The following is a 12,505-nucleotide window of genomic DNA, read 5'->3' as shown; positions in this document are numbered from 1 at the left end:
ATGCATTCACGCATCTGATTGGTTTAGAGGTAAGAGTACAGTTGTAGTCTCTTACTACGTAGCTACTACTTCCTACTTAGTGACCAGTGAGTAGGGAGCAACGCCTTTATTGTTAATTTGTAAGTAATACCTTTATTCCTGTTTAATGCACTGTTATGATCTATCCCAGGGGTCTGCAACCCAGGTACTGGACCTCTGCTGGGTTTTGTTTCCACCTTAAAATCAGCATCCCATTCAGACCCAAGTAACCAATTGATTAAGTTAATTAACTGTGTCATCAAGTTCTCTAATTTATTAATTAAGTGTAGAGTGTTAAGTGGCTCTCCAGGATTGCAGTCCCCTGATCTATGTAAAGCGATATTCAGAACATTACAATTCAGAAGATGGTATGGTATTTATGATAGGTATTGTACAGTATTGGCACTGATAATATTACCCGATTCAAGTGAATTTCAACACATGACCTAATTCACAATTCTGCCTCTCTACATGAAGAGAGTAGCAGCTGACAACATCAGGAAACATGACGTGCTGCATTGCACAAAAAAACCAGCTAGACATTTTATTCATGGGTAGCAAGCCATGAAGCTGTTGCCCATGTCACTAAATGGACTGAGAATCGCTACTAAAAGTCTGATGTATTCAATAAAATGAATCTCATAAATGGAGACTTATTTGTCACTGTGTTGGCCAAAAGAGGGTGAAGCATGTTTGCGGGAGAATGATGAAATCAGTTCTGACCATCAGGATCGTCTTAGGTCGATTTAATTCCAGGTTTTTTTTTTCTTCCCCTTAAATTCTTCCGCACTTCTTCGGCTACCGCCGCAGAATGTTCCTTTAGCGAAATCTCATATTCGCCCAGGGTTTCGTCACGGCGCACGGCTCTCGCACTCCAGAACGCAGCAGTTCCTCCTTCCAGCGAGCGTGCCAGCGCCGGCAACATGAGCCAGCGGGGGCCAGCCGCCCTTTTTTTAGCCGCAAGGCGCAATTTATGTGCCACAGGTGCAAACTGCGAGCCGGGCCGCCCCGCAAGCAGCTGCCAAAAATACTGTTTCGCTGCGTTTCTGTCAATTTTAGTCGCAGTCCCGGGGCCGCTCTTCTTCTTCTCTTTTTTTTTAAACCCAAATATGGGGATGTTAGGCATAAGGCGCTCGTCCCTCCGGCCTGCTGAGCGTCGCGGGCGAAACCCTGTCACATAACACTTCAGGCCCAGGGACATGCCAGCCGAAATACAAGCCTCACGGAGCACGAAGTTCAAGGCCCTGAACTTGATACGCTTGTCACCATGATTTGCACTGTGACATGCTACCTGACCGTGATGCATGCGTGTAGTTTCCGGTTCCAGAGGAGTGTAGAGTCTCGGAGCAGGCGGTGAATATGGTCTGGGACAGAACGAGGATCGCAGGTTTTCACACACGGCCTGCCGGCTAAACGTGTCAGCCCGCATGATAGGAGTTTGCGGCTAATCTCCTGATATTAGCATAGCTTTTGCGGTTAAGTTCATTTCCAGATGTTCTGCCTGTAGAAATGTGCTCAGCTTAGGTGGCAAGGGTAGCTCAGTGGCATATATGGTACCGATTTCTAATCTTGTTCGTTCTTTCTTTTCTCCACCTAGGAGAAGTTTCAGCCAATTACGTGCTGCTGCACTGTACAGGTACCAGTCACAGCTGGCACAGGCATGATCAGGATTTCATAACAGGCCATGAGGTGGATCACATACAGAAATCTGATGTTTTGCCAGGATGAGCCACCGGGTAGGCCTTCAGAGAGATGTTGACAGGGCGCCACCTGTTAAAATGCACACAAATCGTCTGCGTCCTCCGCCTCACGTCTGTGCAAGCCCAGTTTGCACACACTGCTGTGCTGTGAGACATCAGGTGCTTCTGAGAACAGCACTTGCATATGATTGGGCATTCCGAACTGGGGAGCAAAAGGGGGAAAAAACAATAAAAGCTAATGACCTGTTATTACGACCTTGACATCACCTCATAGTTTAAAACACCTGCACAGATTACAAATGCAATGTTGATTGGAGCAAGATTACCAGTTTGCTGTCTTCCACTGGCAGACAGTTATAATTTGTGAGATTGGTGTCCTGCAATCAGATTAGCTCTAGCATGTTTTAGCCAGGGTAATGTCAACAGTTGTCTTTATTTTCCAGTTCCAACTCAGGCCCCAATCTACGCAAGATCATGCTTCATCAAAAGGAGCAATTTACTAGTTTAATAGTGAAACACAAACCACAAGTAAGCCTGCAACAAGGGTAACCCCCGACCCCCCATCTCTACAACGGTGATGAGTTTACGGCCTTCTGTTGAGCTTGTCACTGTCAGCCAACTCCTACTTGAACTGCCTTGATATGCTCTCTTTCCTCCTGACCTGCCCGGCCCTCCCCAGTCCTTGGCTGTCCAATGCCCTGCATGCTGACACAGCAACATTAACATTCAGCTGAAAGGAACCTATGCCTACTGACCTTATCACACACCAGTCCCATTTCTCTTTTGGTAGGGGTTTCCAGACCGATCCTGGAAGTCCTAGTTTGTTTATGTGTGCGTATATGTGTGTGTGTGTGTGTGTGTATGTGTGTGTTCTGTGTGTGTACATGCGTGTGTGTGTATGTGTGTGGGTGGGTGGGTGTGTGTGTGTGCATGCGTGTGTCTGTATGTATGTCTACCACAACAGAGAGCCTCTACCACTAGATGAATCTTTTATCATAAGGAAATTAAACCTTCATTTGTTGAATCCCAGCACAGAATCATCTGATTTGAAAAATTACGGTGCAAATTTCTGATGATAACCTTTTGCTCCAGGCTCTCTGGGCACAGTGAGTACCTACTGTACCCTGACCTGCTTGTTGCCAAGTGCTTAATTTTTATTGTATACTGCTGTGCCCAGATGCCTGAGCTGCCCCCTTTTTATTAATTCATACGTACATTACATTACGGGTATTTAGCAGACGCTGTTATACAGGGCAACTTACACAATTGCATCCATTTATACAGCTGGATATATACTGAAGCAGTGCAGGTTAAGCACCTTGTTCAAGGGTACAATGGCACAACCCGGGCACTGAACCTTTAGACTTGTGTTTTTAATTTTGTAAATCTGATAAATATAGTTTTTTTTTTTGGAAAGAGATACGTCGTTGTGAATGCAGAGCACTATAAATATTTTTTGTGTTCATCCTGCTGTTCAAGCCTTAGTGTACAGACCAATCGGTTGCTCTACAGAACAGCACTAAATTATCAGACAAGATGTGAAAATAAGAGACGAGTGCCAGAAAATAACGTACTTTGTGTAATTCCCTCTGAATCAATGATGAATCACTATTTGCTACATTTGTCAATAAATGCTAGGATGTGCTCATGTTTGCATATCCATTGTGACGCGTTGATTGCGGAATAAAAACCTGCTTGTCGATGTGAAAAAAAAGTTCCCACAGAGATCCCAGGCAATTGTGTCACAGACAGTCGGATAATTGAAAAGGAAACAGCGTTGCTCCAGAGGATGTAAGCAATACGGCTCTCTAAGGGCGGGACGCCTGTCGTTTTGTTGATGGACCGTGCTGGAAATAACGGCATGATGTCGTTAAGGACCCGAAGCTCCCCCGACTCACTCATCCGCCTTGCTGCCGCTCAACAAAACATGCGAAACAACCAGACCGGAAACAACCGGTACATTCATTCACTCAGCCTAGATGTCGGTGTTCTCCCCCGTCCAGGGTAATCTGCTCTGCCGGACCCTCGAGGCCTTCAGATTGACACCGAGAGCACAGGATATCACATGAGCAGGTAGGTACGTGCATGTTTGTGGGGGTGTGGAGGCCAGTATTAGCATGGCCACTAATATGCTAAGGCACGGATTATCATATTAGTACCCCAAATCGATTAATCTGATGAATAAATGGCTGAAAAGGTAAGTTTTATGGTGATATCACCTTCTAGTTGGAAAGAAAATAAAACATACAGAGGCATTGCTCTCTTAACATTACAATTCAGTATAGCCTAAATGAACAGAATTGAATGGAAAAACCTTTGTCGTTTGTACGTGCTGTAGGCTAATATCCAGATAGCCAAAGACATAAATGCACAAACGCGTATTCTGCTCGTTCATTAAATATCATCGGTGGGGATTATTTCACACAAACATGGGAAGCACGCGCTCCATGTGAGAGCTGGTCAGGCCCGGGGGGCTACGTGCATTTGTTTGGTGCTGCTGGGGACAGGTGCTGGTGGCAGTGGAGACCCTGGACAGGGTATATTTAGCTCGCCATTGTTGGGCAGTGGAAACCACTGTAACCTGAGCTCCCTTCTCACGGCTGCTGTGATAAATGACTTGGCACAGACTTGACCTTCATACCAAAACCGTACACGCAGTGCTTTTCCTGACACTTTGGCTTGCCGGAATTAAAAAAAGTAAAGGAACTGTAAACCTGTGTCAAGATGTGAAAACAATGTCATTACACAGCAAAATGACCATTGGTAATTAGACCCTGGAGAGATCAAATTGAGCTCCCTGAGTCAGTATTCTCTCAGAATTAGCACTGGACATTCTTTGTAGGAAATGGCGTATTCCTTATTCTTATTTTTTCTAAATATCTTTCTGCATAGGCCCATGCTGGATTTATACACGAATAATATAACATCTTTAGATTGTAGTCTGCGAAAAGGATTCTGTTCCACTGTCGAATCAAGGTCTTTGACCCCTCCCCCTCCGTAGACATACTAAAATGAAAATATAAACAGGAGAGGTGGGGGTGGACGGGAGGGGGAATGGTGCAAACAGCAATGCAAATATGTGCGATATTTTTAGGAACCCCTGTAACTTATTTTTGTACATTGTGTAGCTGCTGTCTCGAGGTCCTTTTTCTGTAATTTTGTTTTCATTGTCAAAATGTGGGTTTATATTTTATACAGAGCTACGTATTTCCACATTAGTCGTATGAGGGGTCCCATAGTTTAGGTAGTAAGGTAGCAAATGCTCTGATCTCCATTGGCTATTCGCTGACCTCCTACCTTCCAGACTGAAAGTGGGGACCACCCTAGCCCTGATTAATCAATTTTCCCCGCATTTTTCCCTAAGTAAAGGAAGAAAAGAGAAGAAAATACACACGCACAGGAATTGCTTCTCTCATACAAAGTCAAGTCCACCTCCTCCAAATGCCCATGAATTATTCTTGTTGGATTCTGAGTGCATTTGTAAATTTCTCCATTGTGAAGATCTGGTGGGTTAGCTCCACCCAACCTCGGGAGCCCCTGGTTTAGGCCATTGTCGTGTAATGGCTTTCTTGCTTGCAGCTAAAGGAATTGCCTTAAGTGTTCTATCATCAAAATCTCCAAGTACCTCTGAGATCTTACTCAAGTATATCACATCAAATCCATTAGGGATCCTTGTCCCAGTCACCTCACCCAGAGTTGCAGTGGTACTTCCCTAAATCTACAGGACAGATGTCAGCTACACCTTTTTTTTGCATGAATACTGATATATGGAAAGGATCTCTGGTTTGTAGTCTGAGAACGGGACTGAACCTGGCTTCTGGGGTGAGATGATTGATTCTTCTCCACAGATGTTCATGCTGCGGTAACTGAGTGGATGTGAAGGGTAGGGATCTGATAGCAGATCCATAAGAAGAGAAGATGAGTAGGTACCTGATACCCTAACCACACACATACATACACCCCACCCCCCCAGTCTGTGATCAGTTCCAACACTCTTCTCACTCTACCCCAAATTCCTTGGCCTTGCATTGACTAGCCAAAACTTGTCGTGTCACTGGTACACCAATGACAAAAAACTCTTTCATTCCCTCCCAAAATCTGACCCGGGTCTCTGTACACATCTTAGCTTGCCATCTTGAGCGAGATGCAAAATTACCACCTAAAGCTCAACTCAACTCAACTGTTCTGGCTTCCTCTATCAGAAAAGAACCTTACAGTAGTGTTAGACAACAAGCTTAAAGGGTTATTTCATTTTATTGAGTTTTTAATATTTAGGTTTTAGTGTATTTTTTTCAATTGGTGAACAACAACTGGTACTGTATATGAGCATGGATGGATTTCTGGTTCAACATTTGGCCTGGCCAAGGGGTAGCCTGTCACACTGTCTGTGTTGTTGCATGCTAACATTTGTCAAGCTACTTTCAAATTGAAATGGAAGTTACACTTACTTCTGGTTGTTTAACGGTATAGAATTGCAATTATGTTACTGAACCTTATTTATTCAAGCCTGAATTAGTGCACATCTGACACTTCACCTCACTGTACTTTTCCCTATAGGGAATTTCTACACTTTGATCCCTGATTTTTTGCACTCGTGCTTGCATTGGCCTGCTCCTTGTTTTAGCTTGGCTTGGAACCAACAGTTCCATAGGCTGTCACTGAGACATACCAAGACAAGTAATGAAGAGAAGCAAAGGATTATGGTCCAGGCATGAAGAAGGGGGGGCCTGAAATGGAAAGGCAATGCTGAGCATGTATCATATTTTACACACCTGATATGCAGATGATCTAATTCACTGACTAGCAAGACCTTACAGTGTTCATATATATATAAAATTTAATACAGCAGGGGTAACTGGATAGTCACCGTATCTCAAGTTATGAGCGGTAAGGGATGGCGGCTACAGCACAAAAATAACCTCCCTGTTCCAAGCACCTCATTGATGAAAGGCGAAAAAGTACCCAGTGATACGACTGCAGCATCCAAGCTCCTCCAGATTGCGCGGCTGAAAAAAAATACTGCAGCAAAATAGGTTGCACAGAACACTGAGCAGTTATCAGGTTCAAAGAGCTGATACTACACAACCAATACCCCCCCCCCCAAAAAAAAAAAAAAAAATCACCGTATCACCTCGCATGCTGTATTAGAAATCTGTATGAAAGAATTTTAGCATGCTGCACCTACAAAATAAGCGTGACGGGAAGGCTTGGGTTTCACTGGATTTCCAGCGTGGTCCTGCCAAGTCCGCGCTGGTCAGGAAGAACGCGGCCTGCCCGAAAGGGCGATGGCCGCGTGGCTTCGATACCGACCCAACACAGCGACGCCCGCGTGTTTCCAGGGCGACTTCGGTGTTTGCAGCTGGTGGCTAAAACTGGAAAAAAAATGGAAAAAGGTCAGATGTGCCAAAATGTACACATTCTAACTTGCCGTGCTGTACAGAATACAGTACCTACATCGTACCTAGTCTAAATGTGGCGTGGACACATTGGTACGAACAGGAAAGTGTGAGCTATAGAATGGGTTTGATTTGTTTGTGAAATGTACACAGTTTATTGTATATGACACTCTTGACACAGAAATTCCCTGATGTCCTGCCTGTAAATTGCTGATCAGCATTTAAGTTGCATTTTGCTGTACCCAATCACCGAGATTTTCATCTTATGGATTTGTTTGCTGAAATACACTATTGATTTAAAAGAGTGACCAGGGCTAAAGATTCCTCTCTTATTTTTACAAAGTAAAGAATAAATGTAAAATTTGTTGAATGGGAGAAATGAACGTGTTTGTGATTTATGAACCTCAATACGTAAGCATGCTATCCAATCACGGACTAGGGCCGCGCTCCAGGCACAGTACAGACAGGCTCATTTTTATAAAGAACAAAATCTGCCCCCTTCTGAACACCCCATTCTGCTGCACTCGTATCTCAGAACAGGAAGTACTGAACTATTTTCAGACTATTCACACCCTCCTCCCAGTAATCACCCCATACTTACATACAAAGTACCCAATAGGGCGCAGCAATGTGTAAACCTAGCTGGAGGCTGCAGACAATTTGGCCATGGCACTGCTAACTTTAGAGTGCTCAAATCAAACACGAATACGAATCAAAGAACCCTAGGCAATGGACTTCTCTTTTGCACCGTGTCTAGCAGTGATAACATTTCAATGCTATCAGTTCTTACGAGGAATAACACCTAAGCAGTATAATAATAACATCATAATAATCAGCCTCTCTGTACTATCTTTAACTCTGCTCATCTGTTACAAAGATGAGCTCAAAGGATTTTGCGAAAGCCTGTTCACACCTGAGCACTGTAATAACACCAGTCATCCCTCCTAACAAGCATATCTCTTAGCAGGTGTGACTGTAGTCCCTTTGTGGGAACACATCCTTATAATTAGGGACACCCGTATATCTAGGGAAGATTTTTCACCTTCAGTTCAGTCATCCCTCAGCCAGAGGTCGATAGAGCCTTTTTTTTAAATACCAGAACTGAAAGCCCATGTGAGCAATGCATGTTACTTGCCTGACTTGTGGTACTGTATATGATACACTACATGGCCGAAAGTATGTGGACACCTGAACAACATGCCCATGTGTGCTTGTTGAACATCTCCTTCCAAAACCATGGGCATTGATATGGAGTTGGTTCCCTCTATGCTGCTGTAACAGCCTCCACTCTTCTGGGAGAGCTTTCCAGTAGATTTTGGAACATGGCTGCGGAGATTCGCTTCTATTCAGCCACAGGAGCATTAGTGTGGTCGGGCACTGATGCTAGGTGATATGGCCTGGCCTGCAGTCAGCATTCCAATTAATCCCAATTTGATAAACTGAATTGTTTCTTGTTCTTCAGCATGACCCATTCTACTGCCAATGTTTGTCTATGGAAATTGCATGGCTGTTTACTTGATTTTATGCACCTGTTCCCAATGGGTCTGGCTGAAGTAGCCAAATCCACTCATTTGAATGGGTGTCCACATACTTTTGGCCATGTAGCGTAGTTGCAAATGCTATGCACTCATGACAGACAACTACTGTGTATGTATATACTTTGACCAGATACTGTACGACTTGGCCACAGATGTATGACTGCAAGCAAATGGACCATATCAACTGAGAAAACACACGTGATCATGACTAGACAGACTATGACCAGGCTGTACATGCATGACATATGTATAACCACAATCAGGTGAATATTTGACCAGACCAAACTGACATCATGATGCAAACAAACATATCCACATATGAACGATTATCATGATTTCCAGACTTCAAAGAACAATACCAGTAAATGTACTCACAGCTATGGACAGTACTGTGGCGATATTGCTATCTCTGCCAAAAAAAAAAACATAAAAAAGACAAGGAACCCAAGGTAGATGTTTCATTTTAAAACAACACATGAACATACCTTTTTTTAATATATAAAAACACAATAAGATTTGTACCTTAAAACTGTAAAATAAAATAGAATAATCTCTCAAAACTCTGGAAAACAATACATTTGACAACTAATACTTCTAATTTTTTCCTCATCATATATAGGTACACTCAGAAATTGTTTCTTATGAACCAGCAATGATCATTGTAACCAACAGTGTTTAAACTCTGGGTTCTATTCTCTGTTTCAGGACATCCAACACCAATCCAGTTTTTCTCCCCTCAGGAGTCAGAAACCTTGTCTCCCAAAGATTAAAAGTGTGTTGAATTTCCTTGCATTGCTGCAGCTCTACTCATATTGGAGAGGATGTGGCTGGACTGTGATGTCCTACTGTATGTCTGTTGGAGGTGTTCTGGGACGCAGGCGGCTGTATTACAGGGCTGATGAATGTATTCTCTGACTGCGTCTTGGAAATCCAACGCTAAATGTCACAATTTGCATGCCGGTCCTCTGGGTTTGCGAAATCAGAGCCGGAGATAGAGGCACGGGGGTACGGACCAGTAATTGCCCTGAGAAATTTCTCCCAGGAAAAAATGCTATTCATCTTAAAATATGAAACATTTTCCCACCGATTGAGTCGGACGTTCCACGGCGTAAAAAAAATGTTGCCCCTTTGGCAGAGAAAACAACATTCACCCGAGGAAACGTCGCTTCCATCGCTTTCAGTTTTTAAGAACTTGCCACGGGGAAGCCAAGGACAAAAGAGCCATTGAGGGAACTCAGAACCAGATGATCTCGGGGGCATGAGCACAGTGTACTACAATGCGAGTCATTAGTCATCTTTTATTGCCTCGGTGACAAAAAGACAGAGGAATCTCATTTTCTTTTCTCTTCTCCTTTATGGAAGTGTGGGGACATTTTTGAAGATGTGGGATCAGGGAATCCTGAGTCATACATAAAGCACATTTAATCTTAGCAGAATGGTTTTTGTTTGGAACGCTTTTTGGGAGAAATGTTTTCCCACTGAGCGGGCCCAAACTGGTGAAGAAGTCCATTGTGCGGTGGGTGCGGACGCTGAGGGCTTTTCAGGAAATGTAACCGGGTTCATCTTTTTGCTTTCTCCATTATTTATTTTCGAAATCTCGTTTCCGACTCAGTTGTTTGCGCCTTCCCTCTGCGGTTTTCTTTCCCTCCGTTTGGCTGGTAACCTTAACAGCAAAATGGCCGCAGTGCACAAATCTTCCCTGCGACAGAAAGAGGATCACTCCAAGCCAATAAATTCAAGGGATGCATTTTGTCTTGAACAAAAATCAGCACACAATTGGACTTAGATTAAAAAGAAATAGTGATAATGATAAACATTCTGCATTATATATCATAATTCACTTCTTGTTTTAACTAACACCATAATGTTTTTTAAAAAGTCATTTAAAGAGAGAGTTCACTTTCTGCAGTTTTCAATTAGCCCAGACAGTCTTTTTTTTACATGCAGTGAAAAAAGCTCAGCTCCACTGCCCCGCCCAGAGGTCTCGCCAGAGGTGACAGGTCTGTCGTCCTGTCTAGTGGAGTTGCTGGAGTCTGTAACCCCATCCATTCGGCCCGAGAGGAGCTGCCCTCACAAGCCCTCCAGAGGGTTCCTCGCCCTTATGGCCTGCCGCCTGCCATCATCAGCCTGCCAGAGGCTCCATCTCCAGCCCTGCGGTGGGTCCCTCACCGCTGCTTGATGTCATGAGCGTTCCAGAGGGTGTGCCTGCCTGCCATGACCCCACCGATGCGTCCGCCTGGGCCACCAGTGCCAGGAAGCCAGGTGTTTGATCCTGGGGGTGGCCTTGGACTTCCTGGCACGGGTTATATAACTTCCTCCCAGGGCTCAAAGCTAGGTGAGGGTGTGTGGTGCCAGGAGGGAGTTAGGGTGCTGTCCACCAGGGGGCAGCACCAACCCTATACACAGGTATGGCCACAGCTGTGATGCATCATAATCACTACATCACTACAGAGGCCCCTTCCCTAATCAATGGGCTTAATAAAAGGCCTGATTGTGAGGCCTTTTTGTAGAACTGCTGTGTTGGTGCTTGGGGTGGCATTTTTTGGGTCTTTTTGGGTCTTTGTTTCCCACTCAGTATTTACTAAGTATTTTTGTTTTTGTTCCAGCGTAATAAACTGAAGTCAGCCAATTCACCCTCAGAGAGAAACGGTGATCTGGAAATTCTTGTTTATGTGTCTGTAATGTAACGAGCATTTGTCCAGCAGACTTCAAAAATTAAATTATTTATTGCAGCACTTGACCTAGGACAGTGGTCTCCAACCCTGGTCTTGGAGAGATACAGGGTCTGCTGGTTTTTGTTTTCACCTTAAAATCAGCACCCAATTGAGACCCAAGACACCAGGTGAGTTGAGATAACTGTGTAATCAACTGCTCTAATTGATTAATGAAGTGCAGAGTCACTATGAAAACCAGCAGACCCTGTAGCTCTCCAGGACCAGGGTTGGAGACCACTGACCTAGGGTATATGTTACAAGCATATATAACCATTTACATAGCTGCATTTATTTATATATGCAAAGACATGCACACAGACGCAAGTGCGTGCATGCACACACACGCACACATAGTCCAAACTGTATAGTATAGGTTAATGTTTCTGTTTTTGCAAGCTAAGCAGTACCAAGTGTACAAAATCATAAATCACCACTAAGCGCTACGATATAAATATCTTCTCCTTTCTAGGGTGAAATTTACAGATTGGTCCCATACCTAGTAAAAAAAAAAGAAAGAAGATAGACTAGTCAAGAATTAAGACCATTGAATTTATTTAATATAACTTCTAAAAATGTTAATATGCAAGTACAAATTAAAGGCAACATGTGAGTTTTTCTGGCCTTTTGCCACCTAAAGCACTCTTGCATGAGGAATATAGTGCAAGATGCTGCAGCTGACAATTGCTTTGGTAAATTCTGAAATGCATTAAAAATCTGGGAGCAATGAATTTTAAGTGCATTTTGCTGCAGCACTGAGGAATGACTGCACAGCTCTGCTGCAGGAAAACTCTACAGCCATAAACATGGCAGCTGTGTGCACAAGTCTAGAGGACCCACATGCCAGTGTGCACTCATATAAAATGTAGTCCAAAAAAGAAATGGATTCAAAAAGCATAACTGCCTTTAACATATTATAATCAATGATAAATTGCAAACTAATTTTCCTTAGCTGTTCTGTACGCTGGAAGAAATAATGTGTACTCTATGCAATTTATGCTATATCAGATTTAAATGTATGCTGTATCTGGGATTTTAAAAAATCAACTTGTCATGGAATGTGATATTTTATTGACACGTTGTCAGGAAGCTACAATAGAAGAAAATCTATCGCTTTAAATTTATGTGTTTCAAGTACACCC

General features: G+C 43.4%; 1 long non-coding RNA gene across 1 annotated transcript; it reads left to right on the top strand.

Annotated features, from left to right (window-relative positions):
- The first annotated feature begins 3,517 nt into the window (after positions 1-3,517).
- Positions 3,518-11,783, top strand: LOC135238372 (uncharacterized). Its single transcript, XR_010325098.1, has 3 exons — positions 3,518-3,791; positions 8,783-8,915; positions 9,358-11,783. It is a non-coding gene; the product is annotated as an uncharacterized LOC135238372 (long non-coding RNA).
- Positions 11,784-12,505: the final 722 nt, after the last annotated feature.

This window comes from Anguilla rostrata, chromosome 13 (assembly GCF_018555375.3).
Source record: "Anguilla rostrata isolate EN2019 chromosome 13, ASM1855537v3, whole genome shotgun sequence".
In the NCBI taxonomy this organism is placed as follows: domain Eukaryota; kingdom Metazoa; phylum Chordata; class Actinopteri; order Anguilliformes; family Anguillidae; genus Anguilla; species Anguilla rostrata.
The sequence above is the reverse complement of the archived record's forward strand: the minus strand, read 5'-3'. Positions and strand labels throughout refer to the sequence as shown.